This window comes from Balaenoptera physalus (genome assembly GCF_965194825.1).
Source record: "Balaenoptera physalus genome assembly, chromosome: 4".
In the NCBI taxonomy this organism is placed as follows: Eukaryota; Metazoa; Chordata; class Mammalia; order Artiodactyla; family Balaenopteridae; genus Balaenoptera; species Balaenoptera physalus.
This window is the reverse complement of record NC_138891.1, coordinates 91,307,033-91,332,940: the sequence shown is the minus strand read 5'-3', so window position 1 is coordinate 91,332,940 and position 25,908 is coordinate 91,307,033. Positions and strand designations below refer to the sequence as shown.

The 25,908-nt window shown below is 44.0% G+C and overlaps 1 long non-coding RNA gene across 1 annotated transcript; it reads left to right on the top strand.

Annotated features, from left to right (window-relative positions):
* Positions 1 to 9,232: 9,232 nt before the first annotated feature.
* LOC309660182 lies at positions 9,233 to 25,873 on the top strand. The gene is made up of 2 exons (XR_014263243.1): positions 9,233 to 10,782; positions 12,102 to 25,873. It is a non-coding gene; the product is annotated as an uncharacterized lncRNA (long non-coding RNA).
* The last annotated feature ends 35 nt before the right edge of the window (positions 25,874 to 25,908 follow it).

Sequence of the window (25,908 nt, the reverse complement as noted above, 5' to 3'; positions counted from 1 at the left end):
CTCCCTTCTCTGATAAGCAACTGTTTGCATCTGCCCTTTGGAGCTCAGGGAAGGTCAAGGAGGCTGAATGAAGCCTATTTCTTACAACCAAGAGATGGGGGACACAGAGAGGATCTGTACCCGGGAGGGCCCCACAGGGTCCTGCTCCATTTCAGGGGGAGCAGAATACACCACCACAAAATATGCCATTTTGGAGTATTGATTAACTGAATTAAATTTACTTAGGAAACAGCCAGTGTAGGAGAGACACTCTGACCCTCTTTTGTCCGCCTGAAAGCAGGAAATAAATCTTCCATGTGAAAGGTACTCTTCCTGGACCAGGAGGAAGAAAGTCATCTTTATCACCAGAGATAGGAAATATAGGGCAGAGACGGCTATATAAACAAAACTTGTTAATTCTTTACTAATTAACTACCCCAAACCCAAACCCCTTTGTCTGATCAATTCTTCACAAATTTATTGTTTCTTTATCTAAAAGATATAAAAGCTGCCTGCTTTGGTCACTTCGTTGAGTCTCATATTTTTATGAGCTCCTGTACATACACATGCAATTAAATTTGTTTTTCCTCCTGTTAATCTGTCTTACATCAATTTAATTATCAGGCCAGCCAGAGAACCTAGAAAGGAAGAGTTTTCCTCCCCTACAGTGACAACCAAGAAATGTACACACACATTCTCAGACATGCACTGGTGCAGTCCCAGCTGCCAATCACCTCTAAGAGAAAAGTCCATACTTCTTACTATGGTCTGCAAAGCCCTCGGAGACCTGACCCCTACCTAGACTTCCGGCCTCCTTACTGCACACGTGGTTCTCTGTTACCAGTGACTGCTGTGCTCTGCCACCTGCGTGACAGCTCTTCCGACTCCTCACTTGGCTAACTTCTCATTCTTCAAGGCTCACTTCAGGGTCTCCTCCGTCCAGAAGGCTTCCTTGAATACCTTCCTTTACCTTGTTTCTGTTTGCCTCTTGCCTCCACCCCCATTCCAGCACCAACTGTACAAGAGCTTCTCCTCTGGGTGCACCCTGCACCCCGGGAATACTCTCCCAACATCCATCCTATCAAGTTACCCGGACCTGTTAATGCTTGACTGTTCCACAAACGTTTCTGTAGACAGTGCGGAAGAGACAGATGTGCTTCCCAGGTCCTTCTTCAAGGAAGAACTTGCTGTCTGTGTTAGCGTCCTAAGGCTGCTGAAACAAATTCCCAGGAACTGGTTGGCTTAATACAATAGAAATGTACTCTCTCACAGTTCTGCAGGCCAGAAGTCCGAAATCAAGGTTCTCCCTCTGAAGGCTCTAGGGGGAATCCATCCATGCCTCTTCCAGCTGCTGGTGGCTCCAGGCTTTTGTCTGCAAAACTCATAAATCTGTGCTTCTGTCTTCACATGGCCTTCTCATCTCTGGCTTATCTGCTCTTCTGTGCCTTATGTGGACACTTGTCATTGGATTTAGGGCCTACCTGCATAATCTAGAATGATTTCATATCATGATCTTCAACGTAATTACATCTGCAAAGGCCCTTTCTTCCGAAAAAGGTCATAGCCCTGGGTTTAGGAGGTGGACGTCCTTTCTTTGCGGGGACATTATTCAGCCCATTGTGCTGTCCAGCTGTGAGGGGTGCGCTCAGCAAACAGCCCCCAGCCGTCAGCTCCTCCAGGGGCTGGAGGGTCAGCTTGTAGGAGAGCCATGTTAGGCCAGGCTACCTGACAGATGAAAGTTAGGATGGCTTGCTGGAGTTAGGCCACCTTGTCACATGGCAACGATTGGAAAATACCCACAGCGAAGTTCTTTCCCCTGTCCTTTCATTTCCTTATACCCCCCATGACCCACTTTCCCTGGGTTTCTGTCAACACGAGTATTTATTGAGAACCGTTTAAACCCGTCAGGGAGTGAGATGCTGAGGCTGCGACAGAAGAAGCCTAATAGCTTCCCTTGTCCTCCTGGAGCCAGCCTGCCTGGTCAGGAAGACGGGAAGCAGTGAGAACACAGGCGGGCCGATGACTAAGCGCCATGGTGAACTGTAAGGAAAAGTGATGGCTTCAGAGAGGGAGCCGGGTCAGGCTCTGTCCGCCTCAATTTCCTGAGCTGCAAAGTGGGGCTGCACTCTGAAGTCCAAGTCCTTTCAACACTCGGTCTGCTTCGGTGAGTCTCCTTACGTGGGGTGAAATAATTAAGGGATTTTTTTATGAAAGCCTTGGGACTTAAGCTGGGCTGTGAAGGATAGACAGGGTCAAACGGGAGAAAGAGAAGGGGAGACAGTCCAGCCTGAACAGGAGGCAGGAGGGCCCTGGGCATGTAGAGGGAGAGGGGTAGGATTTGCCTGTTCTGTAGGAGGAGGAGAAATGGCTTGGGAATCATGAAGAGGGTCACGGATCAGGCATGAAGCAGCAGGAGATAAGGGTGGATAAAACAGGGCAGAGGTGTGAGGCCTCCAAGACCTGTCCGCTGACAGTGTGGAGTCATAAAGCCTCTGGAGGAGTTTCAGAAAAGGGAAGAGTTGAGATTATAAAAGTGGTATTGAGACTTCCCTGGCGGTCCAGTGGTTAAGACTCCGAGCTTCCACTGCAGGGGTCACAGGTTCGATCCCTGGTCGGGGAACTAGGATCCCGTGTGCCGTGTTGGCGCGTCCAAAAAAAAAAGTGGCATTTGTTTTGAAGAAAAGTGTTTGAGACGCAGTATGGGTATGAAAAGGTGAAAGACCAGAAACTGGAAGGCAGCTCAAGATGCTTTTGCAGTTGCCCAGGTGGGGGACACGATGGGACTTGGAATTCAGGCAGCAGTATTATGAGAAACCCATGTAAGTTGTTGCTTTATCAATTGGTGTGAACTTTAAAGAGAGAGAAATCTTAACTCCAAAGTTAAGATTCTGGGGAACACCCAGAAATAAGAATACTTGGAAGTTGTTGAGATTAAAAAGACTGCGAGCTTGCTCTGGGACCCGTTGAGCTGTGGTAATGTCAGGACATTCAAATAGAAACGTCTAGCTGTTTGTTAGAGACGCCTCATTGCTGCCCTGTCACTGCGGCAGCATTGTCCTGTCACATTCCGTCCTAATGGGCTGTCTCTCCGTTGCTCCTGGGAAGACAGCCTCCTGTTAGCTCGACAAAGGCATTCTCTGCCTTATCTTGAATGTGACCTTCCCCTTAATTTATAATATCTTCTCTTGAAACTTTTGGTGTGTTAGCACCCATTTTCCACTCTCTAGTGGTTCAAAAAGAGGCATAAGGGGTCATCAGGACATCATCTATTTATTTATTTTTCAATAAATATTTATTGAGGGGGCTTCCCTCGTGGCGCAGTGGTTGAGAATCTGCCTGCCAATGCAGGGGACACGGGTTCGAGCCCTGGTCTGGGAAGATCCCACATGCCGCGGAGCAACTAGGCCTATGAGCCACAACTACTGGGCCTGCTTGTCTGGAGCTTGTGCTCCACAACAGGAGAGGCCGCGAGAGTGAGGGGCCCGCACACCGCGATGAAGAGTGGCCCCCGCTTGCCGCAACTGGAGAAAGCCCTCGCACAGAAACGAAGACCCAACACAGCCAATAAATAAATAATAAATAAATAAATAAATACATAAATAAATAAATATTTATTGAGTACCTACTTTGTGCCAGGGCCTGTGCTAGGCACTGGGCGTCTAAGAGTGAGTAAAACACCCCTGGTTCCCTTCGTGGTGGGAAAGATGCCGAACAAGGGTGAAGAGTGCAAGAAAGGAAAGTGCAGGATTCTTAGAACATAGAACAGGGAGGCCTGAAGAACCCTGAGGGGTTCCAGAAGGCTTTAGAAGAAGCAGCATTTAAGTGATGCCCTGAAGGACGCTGGGGAGCGACTCAGGGCAGCGCTGCAGGGTTGCCCAGCTCCAAGGGCACCTTGCACGGTGTGCTCCGTGTGCATGGAGATGCGCAAGGACGTGGCCCAGAGTGAGGGTCAGGGCATATGGTCGGGGAGGTGGAGCAGGGGGCGGGGAGGGACCCCTGATCTGGTCAGCGTTTAGATACTGACTCATCCTAAAGAAACTCATGAGGCATTAATAAATATAAACCAGCAGAGCTGTTTGCTAATTTTCATGAGAAATTAGAGTATACATCTGTCACGCAGACCAGAGATTGACAGCTTTGAGGTGCTGACTCACGCTAACTAAATTCCCAAGGCATTAATATACGCAAGCCCGCACGCCGGTGTGTTCATTTGCTATGAGAAGCAGAGTGAATCTGTCGAGATTGACAGTTCATCCTCTCCCTGCGTGGAGGCCCCCTGGGAAGCCCGATTACCCCAGGGTTTCTTGGCAAGCCTGGAATCAGAGGAAAGAGCAGTTAGGTACATGACCTGAGGACTTCAGGACCTTGGGCTCTGTATCTGATGTGTCCATCTCTTGTCGGGGACAGGCTCAGTGGGTTTGTCAGGGGAAAGAGAAGAGGTGAGTGCTTGGTCCACCCTGACCTCTTTGCGCCTCTCTGCTCCAAAGCTTGTTAACCTTCCCGAGTCTCAGTCTTCCTTTAAATGTGTGAATGCTAACTGTAGCTTGGGATTAACCTGCTTACTGCAGCCCTTTATACAATCAACCGTGCTGTTGATGTTAGTCATTCACTCCAGGAACACGTGCAGCGTTCATGTCCTCAGTGTCACTTTTCTGCTGTTCTTATTCCATGTGTACAAGCTAATTTGGTACCTTGGGTCCTTGTAGTCATAGCTACATGAACGGTTTTAAGGCAAGCTGAATCAAATCAACCTTTAACCAGGTAAAAAGCAAGATTGGCCTTGGGAGATAATTTAAGCCAAGATTAGAACTCACACCTCCTGACTTCTGCTCTACCCTCTCCCTGGTGCCTGGTGCAGGCCTAGCTAAACACTGCCCTGCCACTGGGGCAGCCTGGGCCTGGCCTACACTGGCTTTTTCTCAGTCTGGATCCTTCATGTGAAAGGCAGAATAATGGCCCCCCCACAGATGCCCACATCCTAATCTCTGGAACCTGTGAGTATATACCAAGGGACTGACATGGTTAAGAATCTTGAGACGGGGAGATTGTTGTGGATCATCTGAACCCAATATAGTCACAAGGGTTCTTACAAGAAAAACAGGGAAGTAGGAAAGTGAGAGAAAGAGCTGCAATGACAGAAGCAAGAGGTCAGAGAAAGAGAGAGATTGGAAGATGCTACTCTGTTGGCTTAGAAGGGATGAAGTAGACACAAGCCAAGGCATGTGGCAGCCTCTAGAAGCCGGAGAAGGCCAGGCAACGGCTTGCGCCCTAGAGCATGTAGAAGAAACACAGCCCTGCTGACATCTTGATTTTAGGATTTCTGAAATATAGAACTCTTCGATAATAAGTCTGTGTGCTATTACACCACTAGGTTTGTAGCAATTTGTCATAGCCCCGATAAGAAACTGAAACACCCAGCTTCTCCAGGACCTTCCTGATCACATCCGCCCTCCTGTCTAGAGCCCCATCACTCCGGAGAGCCTGCTGGTGGGAGACAAGTCACCCAGTGCCGGTGCAGGGCAAGGGTTACGCTTCTCAAAAATAGTGCTGCGTTCAAAGCTCCAGCTCTTTGCTGCCCACGCATAAGTGTTGATTCCATGCCCTGGGCCCAAAATACAGTTGCACTATCACTGTCTGTGCTGTGACACAGCCCTCCTAGGGCGCTGATGAAGATGACACCTTCCTCTGAAGCTAGTTGTTTAGATCAGCTCTACGGGAGCCCCAAGCAAGATGAGAAATAGGTCCAAGATTCTCATCATGATGCTAGTTTCGTATCAAAAATGCACAGTCAACAGGCTGGAACAGGAAATAATTAATCAGGACATTACAGAGCAGTTAAGTATAATTAGTTCATACCAAAGAATGTGAGTGTGCAGTTTTAGCTGCCAGAGTGATTTTATTTCCCTGCAAATTTAGTTCAAGATAAACAAACCTCAGAGTAATCTTTTCTGGTTTTTCATGACTCATGGGTTATTTCCTCCTTTCAGTTACCAAAAATATTATTAAACTCATACACCAACACCTCTAAGTTGATCATATTCTGAAAAAACAGCTCCATGCTCCTGGTAAATGGGAAATGAACGCTGACATAGAAATCACTTTCCACACGCGTGTGTGTGCGTGTGTGCGCTCACGTTTGTGTGTCAGGAGGTGGTGCTGAATAAAATCTGGAGGGAAATTTGATTTCTGCCCAAATATCTTAAAATCTAAGCAGAAATGCATAAAACATTTATGTTGTGAAAACACTAACTGAGAAAGTGACTTAATCTCAAGGGTAAATTTATTGATACTTGTGGGTTTTCCTTTCCTCTTATCCTTTTTTCCCCCTTAGCACTGGGAGCTCTTACAAGGAAAGAGGAAAAATGTAAGGCAATACGTGTTGGCTGCAGCAACAGCATTCCTGTTCTTCACTCCAGTTCTTTTGTCATAGCTGGGACATTCAAAAAGCCAAAAAGACAAGGCCTGTACGCAGGGCTTTATGTAGAGGTGGAAGAATTCATCATGCAGAAAGATTGGAGGGAATATTTTCTCCCTTTTTGGCTTCAGAGGGCACAGTGAGCCCTGTTGAGCTAGAAGAATAGAGGTGGGTTCATGTGATGGATGACTACTGTTTGGAAGTGCAAATCCATCACAGCAACAATTAGAGACGCAGGGCTTCCAGGCGGCTCTCAGGGCTGCTGGACTTTGCTCTTCCTGACAGATTTACTCCCCAGATTAACCTGATCACAAATTACAGCCAAAGGGCTGTCTGGTCACCTAAGGTGGAACTCGTAATGTCCTATTATGTGAAAATATAAACAGGCTCCAATTTCGGAGCTAATTCACAGGGTGATGATACTCCTGTCTCTGAAGAGTCTTAATTCATGCATTTGGAATCTGTCCACCTTCCAAGAACTTTACTCTGATGTCTTTGATCTCTACCTTTACTGTAGGGGATTTTTTTTTTTTTAATTTTATTATTTATTTATTTATTTTTGGCTGTGTTGAGTCTTCATTGCTGTGCGTGGGCCTTCTCTAGTTGCGGCGTGCGGGCTTCTCATTGCAGTGGCTTCTCTTGTTGCGGAGCACAGGCTCTAGGTGCGTGGGCTTCAGTAGTTGTGGCTCACGGGCTTAGTTGCTCCGTGGCATGTGGGATCTTCCCGGACCAGGGCTTGAACCTGTGTCCCCTGCATTGGCAGGCGGATTCTTAACCACTGCACCACCAGGGAAGTCCCAGGGATGGTTTTTAAGATGAAAGTTATGACCCATCAACGGGTTTTGAAATAAATTTAGTGGGTTATAACCAGCATTTTTAAAAATAAAAGAATAGAATAGAAAAGAAAATATCAGAATATATCACACAAAGTAAGGATGCCAGTGGGTGAAAGTTTAGTTTGAATGATTATGTGTGTGTGTATCTATATATCTATATTACAGCATATACATTCACCTCCCCATCTGCATGTTTGTGTGTACTTGGTTATGATGAAAATTTATTAGACCGTGACCAAAAATGTTTGAAAGTGTTTGCTGGATGTGTTGGGCATTGGAATGTCTGTTTTACTCACAGACATCTGCAGGGTAAAGCATAATGAAGCTAGTCTATACTGGAGAAGAGAAGTGGACAGAGCCAAAAAGAACTGATGACACAGAGGCACGTTGATAGTGGCTACTCTGGTCCCTGCAGCTGCTTTGGACCCTGTCAAGTTCTCCAGAAGTTCTGCTTGTCCACCAGGCTGTTTCCCAGAGTGCCTGTGAGATCTCCATTTCCCGTATTGCTCTGTGTGTACACAGAGTGAGTTTTTCACACGGCAAATGGGACATAATATGATTGATTAACTAGGGGCCACATGCGGACTCTTATGACCAATATAGAAATAGCTTGCTCGGGCAGAGGGAAAGACTTGCTGCTTGAGGTCACAACCATTTGTGCTGCTCAAGGTAATGGAAACGCATAAGAAATTCTGCACCTGTGAGGGCCTAACACATGATCTTTGAGCAAGAGCTAGAGGGAATCTCATGCTGCATTTTAATGTGTACATTTAAGTGTTCCAGAAGTACACGTAAATCTATAGTAATGATTATTTTACAGCAATTCCTACAGTCCCCATTTCCTCTCTCTTTTTAAAATGAAAACACAAGTTTGTATGATGCTGTTTTTGTCAAGGTGAGGTTGCCCTGGTGTGCAACTCTCATATCCCTGTAGATGGCTGTCCTGGAGCCTCCTGTTATTTGGGCCAAGCCAAGGGAATCGGAATCTCTCTGCCTAGTAACCAACAGGACCCATGACTGATCAGTAGCTTATCCAATGTCTCAGATTCTTGATGTTTTAATGTATATTTTTTGGGATAGTTTTAGTAAATGGGACAGTCATTTCAAAAGTGCTGGTTATGGCCTAAGCAATCATCATGATATAGCTCATGGCATCCAAAGACAGAGACACCCAGACATGGTGAACTTCATGATGGAAGTGCCACAAACCCCTAACTAAGTCTGCACAAACCTCCAACTCTGAGTACCACTTTATAGGAAATAGTGGAGAAAAGGAAGCATATTAAACATCATGGGGATGCCATCCACAGAGCCAAAGCGCAGGGAAACTCAACCAGACAAAAGATCTGGATGCTTCAACAACACAACCAACAGAAAAAGAAGTATGTACCTTGTCTGGATCCTAAGGCAAATAAACTACCACAAAAGAGAAAGGGAGAGAGACACTATTTATAGGATAATCAGGGAAAAGTAGACACTAAATGGATATTAGATGTTACTCAGGAATTTTTAGTACTGATTTTAAGGAAGTGTGATGATGCTGTCATCATTGTTTCTTAAAAGGATAGTCTTGGTCGTTTACAAATATATACAGACACATTTACTGATGAAATGCCCTGGCATCTGAGATTCGCTTCAAAATGATCTGGGACCGGGAGGGAGTGGAGGAGGAAACAAGATCGACCTGAGTTGAAAATACTGATACTGGGCGATGAGAGTTCACTACAATGCACTCTATACTTTGGTATATGTCTGAAATTTTTTCTAAAAAAAAAAAAAAACATCAGTGCCTATTTTATTGAGGTATTTGTCCTTTTAACAAACATATTGAAATCATACTGCTTATTACGTATTGGGGATATAGAAACAAATTAATGTTCTCCGGGCTAGACTTCTTACATCACTTCACATTTCCTGTTTCTAAGATGACATTGGTTTTTTAAAAATTTTTATTTATTTATCTATTTTTGTCTGTGTTGGGTCTTCGTTTCTGTGCGAGGGCTTTCTCCAGTTGCGGCAAGCGGGGGCCACTCTTCATCGCCGTGCACGGGCCTTTCACTGTCGCAGCCTCTCTTGTTGCAGAGCACAGGCTCCAGACGCACAGGCTCAGTAGTTGTGGCTCACGGGCCTAGTTGCTCTGCGGCATGTGGGATCTTCCCAGACCAGGGCTCGAACCCGTGTCCCCTGCGTTGGCAGGCAGATTCTCAACCACTGCGCCACCAGGGAAGCCCATGACATTGGTTTTAAGACACACAGTTGTTTTCATTGCACCTTTTGATGTCTCCTGACTTAAGGTCAAAACCTACTTGGGGTGGGGGAGGAGAAATGACAGCCACATTAAATTACACATTGATTTTGAGATGCCCTGATTTCAGACTATCCAAATGACATATCTTAGAATCAAGGAAGGATGGGGATTCTTATTTTCTTTTGGTTCTATAGTCAATATTTGGTTGTACAACCTGAAGGTTTCCTAGGAGAAAATATTATTGTGTTTGGTGCAACTGTGGTTTTGGTCCTTTACATACTTTTTCTTCCCCAGTGTGTCAGAATCCAGCCAGCAAGTTGAAATAGATTAATCTGGTCTTATCAGACGTGTCTCAGTCATCTGGAAGAAGATATTGACACAAGAAGTAACTATGGGTATACTCTTTAAAAACGTATGTTTGCAGCTGGTTTAAAACTCTTCCAAGGATTCAAGGTGAATTCAGCAGTCTGAGACCAAAAATGTTTCTGCAGCACCGCCTTCCCGGGCACAGCTGCAGAGAACAGAACCGGGGCTTTGAGCCAGAAGGAACTGGGTTGAATCCTGGCTGTATCAGTTACCAACTGAGTGACCTTGGATGTGTTTCTTACCCTCTCTGAGCCTCACATGCCTCAGGAACAAAATATGTCTGAAGAAACTACGTTGAGTGTTCTGAGATTTCCATAGAATAACAACACACAGAAAAGCACCTATTGCAGTATTAGAACATAGAAATTCAAGTTCTTACCATTGTCCTGGAGCTCAGGACAGGCTCCTACATACTCTGGATGGAAGATTTTAGCCCAACCTTCTGACTGGTATCCACAGTTAACTGGTCATTCTGCAAAGCGATCATTTGGTGGATTCACTGCCAAAGAATTGAATTTGGGGGATATTTTAGTCAGCTCGGGCTGCCATAACAAAATACCACAGACTGGGTGGCTTAAATAACAAACATCTATTTCTCACAGTTCTGGATACCCTGGGAAGTCCAAGATCAGGGCACCGCCAGATTCCCTAGATTTGATGCCTAGTCAGAGCCCGTTTCCTGGTTTGCCGAGGCCCTCACCTTCCTCTTTTTATGAGGGCATTAATCCCATCATGAGGACCCCACCCTCATTACCTAATCTAACCCTAGTCACCTCCCAAAGGTCCCACCTCCAAATGCCATTACAGTGGGATCAAGGCTTCAACATACAAATTTTGGGGAGACATGTTCAGGCCAGAGGCGGTGAATCGGCTGCTTCCACACTGACTCGGAACTTCAGACACAGACGCTTCAGCACTTTCTCCAGATCCGATCCACGGTCAGCAAACAAGCTCCTCTGGGGCTCATGTGGCCTTATCCAGGGCTGCTGGGGAAACTGTCTATTGTCTGGGTACCTAGCACGGAGTAGGCACTCACCAGACGGGGATTGAGTGGGTGATTGTAACTGAAGTGAGGCCACCGGGGAATCCACAGCCGGGGCTGTAATTTTGCCCCGTCAACACCAATGCTGCCGGGTTGCTCTTTTGCTAGGATGTTTATATACCCTCCATGTGTCATGACGGTACTGATCTTGCTTCTGGTCTCAGTTCCATCTCAGAGCTGGGAAGAGCGTTTACCCCCTTTCCAGTGCTCTCCTGGCTGGGATCCAGGAAGCACTGAGCAGCCCTATGTAGCAACTGAGAGAGCCCGTGGCCCATCCTGGTCCATGCCTGCAGAAGGTTCCAGCACCTGGCTCTTCGCTGTCAGCCTCAGGCGGCGCTGGCTGGCAGGGACCATCCCACGGGCAGCAGGTCCACAGCGTGCAGGCACCAGCTGGCTCCTCTCCTGCCACCGCCCCATCTGCTAGACGAGGGTGACACCAGGAGAGGCCGGGAGGAGCTGGCCGGCTCACAACCTTACAATATGTGTGCGCCCATGTTGAATTTGAGCTGGGAGAACAAGGAAGGGTTGTGTTGGAAGGACACCTCGCTGTCCCCAGGGAAAGAGCAAGGAAAGGTTCCCTTCCCAACCCCCTCTCTAGACCAACTGTCACTGGGATTCTGTCCTTGGGGTATGTAACTTACCTGCCTGAGCCTGAATTTCCTCATCTGGGTCAAAGACAGAGAAAATCGTAATAGAAAGCCATGTTGCCAATACCAAGCAAACGAAATAAAAGTTAATTTCCCAAATTCCTACCTGCCCAAAGCCTGATGGATGAGATCTGTTGTTTGCTGCAGATGACGAAGCAAGGGCTAAAGATAACAGGACTCCTGCCAAGGTTAGGTGCCAAGCCCACCCCACCTTGACCTTGCATACCTCTGGAGGAGGAAGGGCTGGACCAAAGTTGGGCATTGGCGCTGCATAAATGGTGAACTTCAGAGCTGAGGCTGGGAAAAGTGGGGAAGGCCAGAGGGAAACTGAGGAGGGGGAAAATTTGGAATACTCTCTCCTGAAAGTGAGCAGAATTCACCTGAGATCCATCCAAAAAAGGATTCTTTTTTGACTGACTGCAGACTATCTGCAGATTTCTATCCTCCAAGTTTTCCAGGGAGAGGACAGGAAATCGAATGGCTTTGAGAGTCAGGCAGGTATCGTAAATGGATGGAGCATGCTGGGGGTTTGCATAGTAAACATTAACCACATCCCTCACTTCCACAGTGATGCTTTCTCTACAGGCTGGTGAAACAAGTGGTCCTCCGGGTATGTGTTTTGTTTTCTCATTTTTCGTGGATTCACGATCACAGAAAAATCATTTCACAACTCCAAGCAAAATACTAAACTACAGGCTCAAGTGGCACCTGCGGAAGGAGCTGTGGAGACTCGGGAAACTGTGCAACACCGGCCCCTCACTGCAGGGCGGGCATGGGGACCAGTATGGCCAGATCTTCTACCGTGTTTATTAACAAATGCTGGAAACCCACATTTTAAAAAAATGTAGAACCTCCTGTTTTTGCTGTTTAGTGCAAATGTTGTTTAAAACTTTGTGTACACCAAATAAAACCTACCTGCCTGTGGCCCATTTGTATCCCACCTTCTGCCTAGTACTTGAATCTTGACGTGTTCTTGCTAAATTATTCCAAATTTAACATTCCACGTGTCCTGCCTCATGAAGCTGGGACGTTGGGAGCCTTTGGAATGCTCAGTGACCAGGGGAACTCTGTCTTTGACCTTGACTTGGGCCTTATGTCCTTAGGGGATGCCAGGAGGCTGGTGCAAGCTGGACAGAGGTGCAATCTCCTTTACTCAGCAGAATTTCTTTCCTGGGGTCTTTCTATCACCCCGAGGTGCTGGCCCCTTCTGTGGGCCACCTCCTGACCTCTCCTGGGGTGATATTAAAGAAGAAACACTGTCCAGCTGTCCTCACTGACTTTCTTGGAGAGATGACAGACCAGTAGCGCTAGGGTGAGCCCTTCGGGCATCGAGGTCAAACCCCTCACTTTACACATAAAGAAGCAGAGATGCAGAAATCTCCCGCCACCTCCCTGGGGCCCACATCCCATGGATGACAGCCAAGGGATGAGATCCTAGGCCTCCTGCCTCACCGCCCAGCACTGTTTACTGTCGTGCACTGCCCCCGCCCGCACTGGGTACACTCACCCCTCCAGACCTTCTCTGGAGCTTATTGGGCATTGGTGCTGCATAAATGGTGAACTTCAGAGCTGAGGCCGGGAAAAGTGGGGAAGGCCAGAGGGAAACTGAGGAGGGGGAAAATTTGGAATACTCTCTCCTGAAAGTGAGCAGAATTCACCTGAGATCCATCCAAAAATAGATTCTTGTTTATTTTGTCGCCAGGGTCTGTGGGCACCCATGCCCGTGGAGCCTGTTAGGTCTTGCCAGGCAAATTCGACCCGCAGGCAGCCCTGGCAGAGGTGTTTCACCCACTGGTCTCACTAGTTCACAGAGCTGCTCCCCCAGGCCCACAAGGGAGGCGAGCTTGGGCTCTGTGGAGACTCGGGCTCTGCCTCCCAAGGCCTCTCGCTCCGTCCCCCGGCTCAGAGGGCTCCACTTGCTTGAGATTCAAATCCACACACTTCTCACTCGGCCGAAGGATTTGCTTCCCCTGATGGAATGTATCCTGGGAGGGAAAGAGTGACTTGAAGATTGCTGGTCCTGTGATTTCTAACCTGTGATCTGCTACTTCATCCTAAATGATGCATTCTTTTAAATCAAGAGCTTCAACTTTCTTTCCAACAACAACCTATTAAAAAATTGTTAAGAAATGGGGAAATGTGTGAATTTAGTTATTTTTAAATTTTCCTGCTTATGATGGGGGTGGGGGAAGTAACATTATTAAACTCCTAGTTATATGACACTAGACAATTACATACCTCATCTCATGTAGTTCTCAAAATATTTCTGGAAGGTGTGATATCTATTTTTAAAAAGTTTTTTCCTATGTTACAAATGAGGGGATCAAGGGTCAGAGAAAGTGAGAAACTTACTAAACATATACTCCACCTTGGAGGGACTGTCTGTCTAATCCCGGCTGCTTTCTTAGGCTTTTGCACAGTGCCTGGCACGGAACAAGTGCTCGATAAATAGTTGTCGATAATGTTATTTCCCAGGGTGGAAGCCAGTGAGTGATGGCATTCATGAAAGATGAAAAAAGACTTTGTGAGATGAAGAAAAGGAAGAGATTTGCATAATTAATAGTGAAATAAGAAATGACTTTGATTTATACCACAGCATCTTTCTTACAAGGATTTTGAGGTATTTGACAGTTATCTCACTTGCCTTTTCACCAGTCCTGGCAATATTCCTGCCAAGTGAGGGGACACGAAGCACGGAATGATTTAGAAAGGGTCACACACGCAGCCCAAGGGCCAGACTTGGTTACGCCGACTGGCCCCACTGGAATCTTCAGGGCACTCCCTCTTCAGGCACCTCTGGGGAAAGGACCTTCTGCCCCTACCCCATCCCCATCACCTAGGAGCAGACAGTCACTAAACTCAGCAAAGAGGAATAACTCAAATTCACCTTGGGTTCTTAGCAGGTGGAGAGAAAACAACTTAGAAGAATATGGAGAAGTGTTTAGACAACGCAGATAGGGACAACCCCCCAAATCTGTCTTCCTTCCCAAATCTGATCTTTAATGCTTACTGAGATACCTAGAACATTCCAGAAAATTGAGTTGAATTGAAGCAAAACCTCAAGTAAATATTTTGCTGACCATTTCTGTGTTGCTTTTGTTACTAGAAAAAAGAACATACCAATAATTTTAGCTATAGTACAAGCTTTGCTTATATTAGTCTGATATGGTGTCTTTTCATCAGAATCACAAAACGAAGGTTATAGAGGAAGTAGCTTTACAGTCACAATACTTAGGAGATTTCTGTACCCAAACTGGAAATCTAGAGACCTGTAAACTGGAAGCTGAGAGGAGTTCACATGAGACTCCTAAGTACACACTTATTACTACCTGTCTCAAAAGCTTGTCTGAGGCACAGAAGTCTTAATTAAATGCAGATGAAAAGGTATCCTGAGTTGATTTTCTCATTTAACATTAGACTTTCTTGATTTCAGCAGCTCAGTAAGAAATGAGACATAATTGAGTCTTGCTTTTAATTAAACATATAGATATATTTATTTATTTACTAGTTCCACTAAGATACTGCTTAATTTTCATTAATGCTGTTGACTTTTTTTTTTTTCTTTCCATAGAACAATACTCTTGTTAATCTTGCTTGGATGCAGTTAATTATTCTGTGTTTATCTTCCTGGTTTCACCATTAATTCCAGTGTAGAACCAATTATTTTTATATTTTTCACTGCTCAGAACATCCTTCCTACTGAACACTCATCAATAATGCCATGACTCACAGTATACTGTTATTTTGGGTGGAAGGAATTGAGGAATTGGTTTGGAAGCAGAAATGAGAGGGAGGTGTCTATAAAAGACTCTTCATTGGGAAGCATGGAATGGAAATGTTCCTAATGAAGGACACAAGTGCCCCCTTTTTGATATAATTATGGTTCTGTGATTGGCTTTCTGCATTACTTTTTGTTCCCTCAGAGACAGATGACAGACTAAGAAAAGACTCCTGCATAGTTACTGCATCTCTAAACCCCCAACAAACATAAACAGCAAAATACCTTAACAGACTGTGACACATTGATTCACTCCACACCTCTGGCCAAGTTAAGAGTCAGGAGTCGAAACATGACATATGAGGATAGTTCAGATTCCCTCTCTGTGGAAAGTATATATTAGTCTAAGCATCCAAGGCTTAATAGAAAACTAATCCTTCAAATGAATCGGGGACCTTTAATCAAGCACTCTCTGAAGCAAGTTCTGCACTCCACTCAAAGGACTTCAGCCAAGCAGCCCCTCTTGGCTTTTGATTCCCCCTTGAACTGGGCATCGTCCGTGGCCATATGAGTAGGTGGAGAAGGAATAAATAGAAGCCGCTTCCAATTCACAGCATGTCTCCAGCTGCCTGTTTTGCTTCCTATAGACACCCAGGAGCACTGGTGGAGCAGAGACTCTAATCATTTTAGAGAAGAGAGTGAGCTGATTACATATAACCTAAGCCTTATGAAAACTCCCGACTGAAATACTTGCATTGGTGAAAGAATATTTACCAGGACTCAGTATTTTCAACATCCACTTTCACTCCTGTGTACTTGGATTTAGTCTCTGCTAGTTATTAGCCTAAAGGCAGCGCTACATTCTCCATCAAATTCTATCTACAGTGATTAGAGGCCCTGCTCTTAACACATTTTTAGCGTCTTGAGCATCAGCCCCTGACATGAACGAATAAATGGGTGAGTTGAGTATTGCTGGCAGGAGAAGCGGTTTCCAAAGACCCTCCACGTGCTATGAGGACAAGCTCCTGTCTTCCATTCCAGGAGAGGGCAAATCCACTCATCCGATGCCTTTCTCTAATGTCACCTCCTGCCCTCTTGTTTCACTGAGGGAACCAGAGGGTGTCCTAACAGAACAGCGTGCTTGGAGGAATCAGGTCTGCAGTGTAGCAGCAGTTGTCGTATCAGTTTATATGCCAATTCAGTTTATGGTTGATTTGCTTCTTTGGTAATAACCCAACATAGGTAAATCCAAATTCCAGTATATGTTATGCTCATCTCTAGACTATCAATCATGCTAAGTTTTTTCCTTCTGGGCAAAAGTTTAATAAGAAGAGGAAAAAGAGAAATAGTTGACAGTTCCTGAGTGCTTACCTTGGGCCAGGTACTGTGCTAAATACTTCACATGCGTTATCTTTCTTCATCTTCATTTGTAAAACAAAGACACAGAGGCCCAGAGAAGTTAGGTGACTTGCACAGGGTCACACAGCTGGTGAAGCGCAGGGCGTGGGCGCTCTGACTCTGTGCCTGTTGCCGCTCCTCTAAGTTCCTGCAATGGGAACCGGCTCCAAGTTTCACCAGGAGCTCAGGAGAGATGAAATCTAGACGCATAGGCAGCATCTCTACTCCACAGAAAAAGGAACTATTGTCAGAAAACACTGAAACCTCTGTGGCCTTCTTTCCAGGGTAAGAATAAATTTGCTGAACTATCCTTTAGGGCACTAATGACTAGGCCGCTGAACACCACCAGCTATTATTATTTTCCAGTCTGACACTTGGCCGGTTCTTTCTCTTCTTTACTTTCAGGCTAATAATTAGATCGAAATCCCTGACGGGGCTCTAACCGTCACCCCAGGGGGTTCTAGATTTCTTTACTATTGCTTGCAAAGATTTCATTTTAAAAAAGCCCTTTGAAACTATAAGTTACACTCAGCCACAGCTTTAAAAAAAATCTATTATCTATTTGAGTCTTTTGAAGAATACATGCTGCTGTCTCTCTCCTCATCTCCAATTTGAAGACTAAAGATCCCCAGGAGGACCAGAGAAGGTAGGCTCCTAAAATGTTGTTTCCATCAGCACCTGTGTCATTGCCAGATTCATTTGGACAGCATCCAGGCTCTTAGAATGTTATTGACTTGGGTATTTTTGTTTTTGTTTTTAATATAAATTCGTTTTCTACATACAGTGAAAATTATGGTGGTGGCTTTGCTTCTCAGGGGAAAAATATAAAACTGGGCTTTATATGAATAAGTTCATCTCTTGGCCTCCACGTGAGGTCGCTTTGAGCAAGACGTTTAGAGGCAAGGTGTTGCTGTCTACCCACCGGTGCCCTGCTCTCCTCCACTCCCACGCCTATTTGTGACAGGCGCTCAAGTGGCTGTGATCATGGAAAGCAGCTTTTCTCTGTGTAAGCATACCTGACCCAAATGGGGCACTTTAAATCCTTTGAGGAGCCAGAGGAGTCACATAAATAAGTAACTGGCTCAGGTGGGGATCGCTGGCCTCATTAGCATGTGTTAAAGAAATTGAGTGGTCTCTCAGGGGACCCAGTCGCTCAGGAAGAATCTGTTCTGAGACCTTCCTTTCACTTTATATTATGACTCTTTGGAGAGTCCCAGTTCCTTTGAGGAGGGAGGCAAAGAGCTGACTGATCTCTACTAAGCCTAGTCTATTCACACAGTAAAGAAAATGATTCTAGCCAGAAGGCCCCAAAATGATATTGGGTAACTATTCCAGCCGAACATTTTAGCCAAATATTTTCAGGGAGACTGTATCGAATCCTTTTTCAGAGATATAAAATTAATACAAGAGCATTTAATTTTAGTTTTGATTTGCATTTCTCTAATGATTAATGATGTTGAGCATTCTTTCATGTGTTTGTTGGCCATCTGTATATCTTCTTTGGAGAAATGTCTATTTAAATTTTCTGCCCATTTTTAGATTGGGTTTTTTGTTTTTTTGATATTGAGCTGCATGAGCTGCTTGTAAATTTTGGAGGTTAATCCTTTGTCAGTTGCTTCATTTGCAAATATTTTCTCTCACTCTGAGTGTTGTCTTTTGGTCTTGTTTATGATTTCCTTTGCTGTGCAAAAACTTTTAAGTTTCATTAGGTCCCATTTGTTTATTTTTGTTTTTATTTCCATTTCTCTAGGAGGTGGGTCAAAAAGGATCTTGCTGTGATTTATGTCATAGAGTGTCCTGCCTATGTTTTCCTCTAAGAGTTTGATAGTGTCTGGCCTTACATTTAGGTCTTTAATCCATTTTGAGTTTATTTTTGTGTATGGTGTTAGGGAGTGTTCTAATTTCATACTTTTACATGTAGCTGTCCAGTTTTCCCAGCACCACTTATTGAAGAGGCTGTCTTTTCTCCACTGTATATTCTTGCCTCCTTTATCAAAGATAAGGTGACCATATGTGCGTGGGTTTATCTCTGGGCTTTCTATCCTGTTCCATCATCTCACACCGGTCAGAATGGCCATCATCAAAAAATCTAGAAACAATAAATGCTGGAGAGGGTGTGGAGAAAAGGGAACACTCTTACACTGTTGGTGTAAACTGATACAGCCACTATGGAAAACAGTATGGAGGTTCCTTAAAAAACTAAAAATAGAACTACCATACGACCCAGCAATCCCACTACTGGGCATGTACCCTGAGAAAACCATAATTCAAAAAGAGTCATGTACCACAATGTTCATTGTAGCTCTATTTACAATAGCCAGGACATGGAAGCAACCAAAGTGTCCATCAACAGATGAATGGATAAAGAAGATGTGGCACATATATACAATGGAATATTACTCAGCCATAAAAAGAAACAAAATTGAGTTATTTGTAGTGAGGTGGATGGACCTAGAGTCTGTCATACAGAGTGAAGTAAGTCAGAAGGAGAAAAACAAATATCATATGCTAACACATATATATGGAATCTAAGAAAAAAAAGAAAAAGGTCTTGAAGAACCTAGTGGCAAGACGGGAATAAAGACACAGACCTACTAGAGAATGGACTTGAGGATATGGGGAGGGGGAAGGGTAAGCTGTGACAAAGTGAGAGAGTGGCATGGACATATATACACTACCAAACGTAAAATAGATAGCTAGTGGGAAGCAGCCGCATAGCACAGGGAGATCAGCTCCGTGCTTTGTGATCACCTAGAGGGGTCAGATAGGGAGGGTGGGAGGGAGGGAGACGCAAGAGGGAAGAGATATGGGAACATATGTATATGTATAACTGATTCACTTTATTATAAAGCAGAAACTAACACACCATTGTAAAGCAATTATACTCCAATAAAGATGTTAAAAATAAATAAATAAATATTTCTATTCAACAGTGGGAAAAAAAAGAGCATTTAATTTTACTAAACGTGAGCTTTTGAAAAAATGTTTTGTATAATTTCGAGCACAATTATTTTAAGGCAATTACTAAATGCCCCACAATCCGTCCATCAGCTTAAAGCATAAAGAAAGATTCTATAATTTTCTAACAACTTTCTTTGAATGGGAGTGAGAACTGATAGTTGTTGATGCTTTCAAATATATTCCTGCATAGGACCCAGGGAAATATTTTCTGTTCCACTTAGTAATAGTTGTTACCAGAATCACTCCCTGTTTATAGCTAGGCATATAGCTAAAGACATGGGTTCTATTGAATTCAGGCTAAAAAGTTTTAAAAATCCAACATATATGCCTACCAATTCAACTCTGAGAAATGAACGACTGGTAACATTGCAATAAAGAAAGGTTTCTTGAGCTAACCAAATATATGCATCCTCTGACTTACAAGGAGACTTATAAACATTACATTAAAAAAATGTCTGGTTGAGCTGGGGGTGGGAACTCCCCGAAGGCGAGCAGCATTCCTAGAATAAGCTACCTGGGAGGTGGAGTTGGAGGTGTTCCAGCCCAGGGCTCACGCCTGAGGCGGTGCGGCAGCTATTCTTACAACTGCTGGGAAAGAGGCGTAGCAGTGGGGAAAGCAAAGGTTCCAATACTTTCCACCTGCCCTCAACATGAGAGCATGAGAGAAAAATTTCCCCACAGAATTTACACAATGATTGGTATGTACACAAAAGTTCACTTTACCCATAATGCAGCCTAACCACAGTACCCCCCAAACAAACAACGCTTTTAATAAAAAAGACTCAGAAAGTCTTTATGGACTGACCTGAAGAGTTAATTACCATTTATTTTAAAAATTAATACGTAGAGCGCTTCCTTGGAAGATATAATCCATGTTTTAAACAAATATGCTTAAACTTTGCAAACAATCCGTTTGTTTAGAATGGAAGTCCACCAGATTTTATGTTGTCAGTTTAACCTTGAAGAATTTTGCAGGCAATGCAAAGAAAATCAGGAAGCATACGATAGTTGTCTTTTTTGGAAGGCAGGTCTATGATTAAATAAGAGCATTTCTTTTAAATAAATTTATTTATTTTTGGCTGTGTTGGGTCTTTGTTGCTGCACGCAGGCTTTCTCTAGTTGTGGTGAGGGGAGCTACGCTTTGTTGCAGTGCGTGGGCTTCTCATTCCGGTGGCATCTTTTGTTGCGGAGCACAGGCTCTGGGGGGTGTGGGCTTCAGTAGTGGTGGCGCACGGGCTCAGTAGTTGTGGCTCGCGGGATCTAGAGTGCAGGCTCAGGAGTTGTGGTTCACGGGCCTAGTTGCTCCGCGGCATGTGGGCTCTTCCCAGACCAGGGCTCGAACCCTTGTCCCCTGCCCTGGCAGGCAGATTCTTAACCACTGCACCACCAGGGAAGCCCCAATAAGATATTTTAAGAGGAGGATCCCAGCACCTGGTACCATGCCAGGGTGTTGCAACATCTGTAAGAGAACAGCAGCTGCAGGTTTGTAAATCTGCCAAGCTCACCTGCTATCTGACCTCCAGATTGACATCAGATGGCAGTTTTCAGAACTATAAATCATTTTCTCTCCAAATTGGACTTTTTTTTTTTAATTTTAATTTTTTAAAATTTATTTATATTTTTGGCTGTGTTGGGTCTTCGTTTCTGTGCGAGGGCTTTCTCTAATTGCGGCAAGCGGGGGCCACTCTTCATCGCGGTGCGCGGGCCTCTCACTATCGCGGCCTCTCTTGTTGCGGAGCACAGGCTCCAGATGCGCAGGCTCAGTAATTGTGGCTCAGGGGCCCAGTTGCTCCGCGGCATGTGGGATCTTCCCAGACCAGGGCTCAAACCCGTGTCCCTGCATTGGCAGGCAGATTCTCAACCACTGCGCCACAAGGGAGGCCCCAAATGGGACTCTTTACCAAGCATTCCTCATCATCCAAATTGGGAAAAGATACCTGGTCTTCCACAAGTGACTATTAAAAGAGCTGAAAAGCTGCTGTCTTACGGCCAAATGACTAAAATCAATAAATGACTGCTGAATAAGTGGAGTTCTAGTGATTAAATCCATGATCACTTCTATGCAGTCTGCAGTGCTGTCTTCAGCATTAAATAATCAATCCAATTATCCATAACTTAGGGTTAAATACTCTTCATTTCCCTCTGATCTGATGGATGGGTACTTGAGCATGAAGCTTAAATCCTCAAACTAAACACTGGGGGTCGAGTTCCGGCACAGTCTCGCTTCTAACACCAAACACTATAAATTGTGCTGAAATCTCTGAGCTACTGGTGAAATCATGTCCTGCGTGGATGGTGTTACCATAATCCATTATTTTCTAAAGCTGTCAAACTTGAGCCCTTGAGCGGGAAAGGTTGCTGCACAAAAATGAAATCCAGCTGCATCTGGAAGCCTACACCTCCGTGGGAGTTCGAATCAGGTTGAGTGCAGTTCTGTGCTACACAGAACAGCTTTCCGTGCAGGAGGTAGGATATTAAATGCTTTCTGAACTCCATTAGTTACTCCTGCTGAGAGTGAAAAAAAGTCCGCATAAATGCATAAAAATTGAATTGCCTATGAGGTAAGGAATGAGGCGGTACTTTGCTGCCAAATATTATTTTCCGTTCAAATGGTTTACAATCACACATACAATGCAGAATCCGAGTACATACCTGCAAGGAAGGTGCCTAAAATCTAATGCCATCTCGATCTGGTTACAATCCCCCGATTTTGCTTCAGTTAACTCCCACTCTGTCCCCCCAACCCCGCCCCAGATGGAGCCCACAACTCCATTCCAGGCCAGACAGACATGCGGCTCAGGCTGGCCCAGTAGGGGCGTCAGAGATGCTTAGCCTCAGTGGCTGAGCGAGAGGCCCGTGGCCCAGGCAGAGAACCGAGCTGCAATCTGGGGTGGATGGGACTATTCAGAAAGGGGGAGGCACTCTTTTTTTCTCCCCTCTCCCCTCCCTGAACTCAGGAGAAGGTGGGTCTGGGATTGCGGTCAGTCGTTCTGCCATCACACGCAATCTCTGAAGGAAGGCAACAGGAAGGAGAGAGTCTAAAGCTGAAAGCTGGAGAGACGCTGATCCTGAGGACACTGCTTGGAGACCCACTAGCCGGCTGTACGTCTAAATTTTCAGTTGTATTAGCCAATAAATCTCACTTTTCTTCGATTTAGGTTTACTTTCATTTGCAATCAAAATAGTCCTAACTGGTAACCAATTAAAGTGGAGAACCATTTCAATTTACATTTCAGTCTTGAAGAGGCTTATCTCATTCTACAGGTAAGGAGGCACGCTGAGAGGCAGGTAAGTGCCTTGCTGAGGTCTTCTGCTAGTCAGCAGTACAGCCAGGATTAGAAAAGTGATGTTTTCACTCTACCAGGGGGAAAGTTAATGCATTGGACTTGCTTAGAACTTTTAATTAAAACTTTGCTCTGATCAAAAGTTTACTTATTGGATATTGTTATACTTTAAAAAAGAATTTATAAATTAATATTTTAAGTCATCCTTTGCATTGTTACCTAGGATAGGGACTCGAAAATACATTGATAAACTAAATTTCTCAGCAATGCGCCTGTGGTCTGCTGAAGCAGCAAGAGAAATAAGCCCAACGAAAATAGCTTAAAATGTTTTATTAAGTATATATAATATTACAGGGTAATATTTACAAAGTTATGTTTTTTAAATAAAAAAGTATCTTGGCAAAGATTGCAGATATTCAAAGCTTCAAACAGTGATAAATTGATTTAATACATATAAAAAAAACCTTTAACGGTAACACAGCTGTAAAACAACTTTGGTCTTTAAATCACTGCAAAAAATGGCTGACAAATAGCACACCTTTAATTGCTATGGAAGAAAGCCCCCAAGAGAGGATCTTGCACATAGCAACACTGGAGTTTTCTTTAGAATGGTTAATGGATATTTATACGGTGTGGGATCTAATTCTCAGCAATGGCTTTTTGTAAGTAATGCTCCGTTTAATAAAAAACAAAAATGCTTCCCTCTCTCACCAACCCTGACAACAACACTTTTAACATTCCACTGATGTTGCCCTACAGAGAAGTTTATTACAAATGCTCTTTTTTCAAAAGGCTAAATTTATGGGAAAGCTGGTCTTAAATGTTAAGTAAGAGCTGTCAAAAGCCAAAGGCAGGAAAACTTCCTGTTCACTGCTCATCTCTTAAAAGTTACCTGGATTATCCTTATTAGCCACAGAAAATGACTTAACAAAGGACCCCAGTGGGTGATGGCAGTTAGTGATTTTGAAAATATGACACATGTAAAACTAATGTTTTTAAACAAACTCTCCATCAAATGACACACAATAAAAAGATAAAGGGTTGCCCAACAATCATTTCTCTAGTTTCCACCAACGGGTAAATAAAGGGGTATGCCATTCCATGCATACACCACAGATGTCTGTTTTTGAATACCCATGTTAGGACAAGAGAAATCTAGGTGATATAGAGCTTAATTCGTATTAATGAGAAGGAGGAACAAACTCACCACTTTTTAAGCTTTATTATAACTCAAACCACAATTTGGTTGGTCACTTACTAAACTGAGTACAGCATCCTGAAAAGAGCAATACTCCCAACTATGGGATAGCCCCATTATTTTCATTCTGACATTCTCAGAAATTTTAACAGATTGGACCTGGGGTTTCCAGGTGAAAAAAATCATCACCTTTTAAGGTTTTCAGAGCATGTGAAATTTGTCTAAAAAGAAAACTCTCTAGCTCACCCTCTTACAAACACGGGGAAGTCTAAATACAGCCTGCTCTCAGTCATCAAACTTACGGAATGAGCGTCTAATGTATGTAAAACGCTGCAGGAAGAGAAAGGAAGGAAAAAAAAAAAGCCTCTTGCTATGTACGGAGGAATTTTTAAATTGAACAAGAGGCAAGACAAAAACCCAACAAAGCTAGGCAGAGACACGTGAAGTACTAGGAAAGGTAAGAAAGAGATGAAAGAGGCAGCTGGACAGATAGGCACAGATCGCAAAGGAGAGCCAGTCAGGGAGGAAGGGTGGGAGGGTGTTTTGAAGGAGAAAGAAATTTGATTTGGCCAAAAAGGTTGGAAAGGTTTGTTGCCAAAATGACAAATGGTGTCACTCTGAGAACATACAGTAAATAAAACTGGATGGAAGAGTCGATGGCAAAAATTGGGATCACTAAGTGAAAAAGCAGATTATGGGGGGAACAGATATACGATGTTCAAAACATTGTTAGCAACTTTAATTTGGTGTGACAGAAAACTTACTGCCATTATAAGTCCAATTTAAAGAGAATGAACTGGCCCAATGATGCCCAAGTAAGAGGGCTCCTGCTGCTGTGGTCCCTTTTCCAGAGAAGCTGATGAGGAACAGCAAGGGTTGACTTCATCTGGCGTTTCTCCTGCTACCTCTGTGTGTTGTCTAGGGCAGTGAATGCCTCAAAAGACAGGCAGTGTTAAAGAGAACACAAAGGATGGATAAGTCCCAAGACTGAACCCCAAATAAATGAGAGCTGACTACATATTAAAGGTACAACTCTGGTTCATAAAAAAGTTTACTATAAAGATTTCATACCTGACTTTTTCTTAATAGAGAATAGGAATTTGGATCTTTTTCAAGTCCAACTGCTTTTCCCCTCCTTTCATCAAAATTGATTTCTAAAGAAACAAACAATACTAGTGAAATATAAATATTTTCAGAAGGAAAAAGAGTAGAGGGAGCCATCAAATTTGTGTAAAGGAATACAGCTCCCTCTACATATGATAATATTTTGGACAGGAACACAATTAGGGAAGAACTTTTTCCTTTTTTTTTTTTCAAGAAGAGCTGTCTTCATAGTGTGTTCACTTTTCTGAGGCATCAGCAGGTTATAAATTTTGGTTTGCCATGGGCAAACCAGTTGGTCCCTACGTAAAATATGACAAGCAATTTGGCATAAAAGAGGCACGCGGGAACATTCAGTGGACTAAGAGATAACTATTAATAATGCAACTACAAATATGAATGTCTTATTACACAAACAGGAAGAATAACTAGTATTTTTAGAGGGCATTGGTGAGCAGTCAAAAAGCTTGGCAAATTACCTAGAATTTTTAAAAGTTTTAAGTGATCAAATATTCACATCAAATATAAGTCCACCCAATAAAGATCTTTGTTTTTAACTGTTTTCACTAAAAGCATGAAATTAACATTTGCTCTCCTGTAGGTACCCCACTGTTGTCCATACAGAAGATACACGTGCCTATCTTATACATGAGCGCATACACACACACACACCCACAAGGGAAGAAAATCTAATAATCTAAAAGTACTCCAGGCG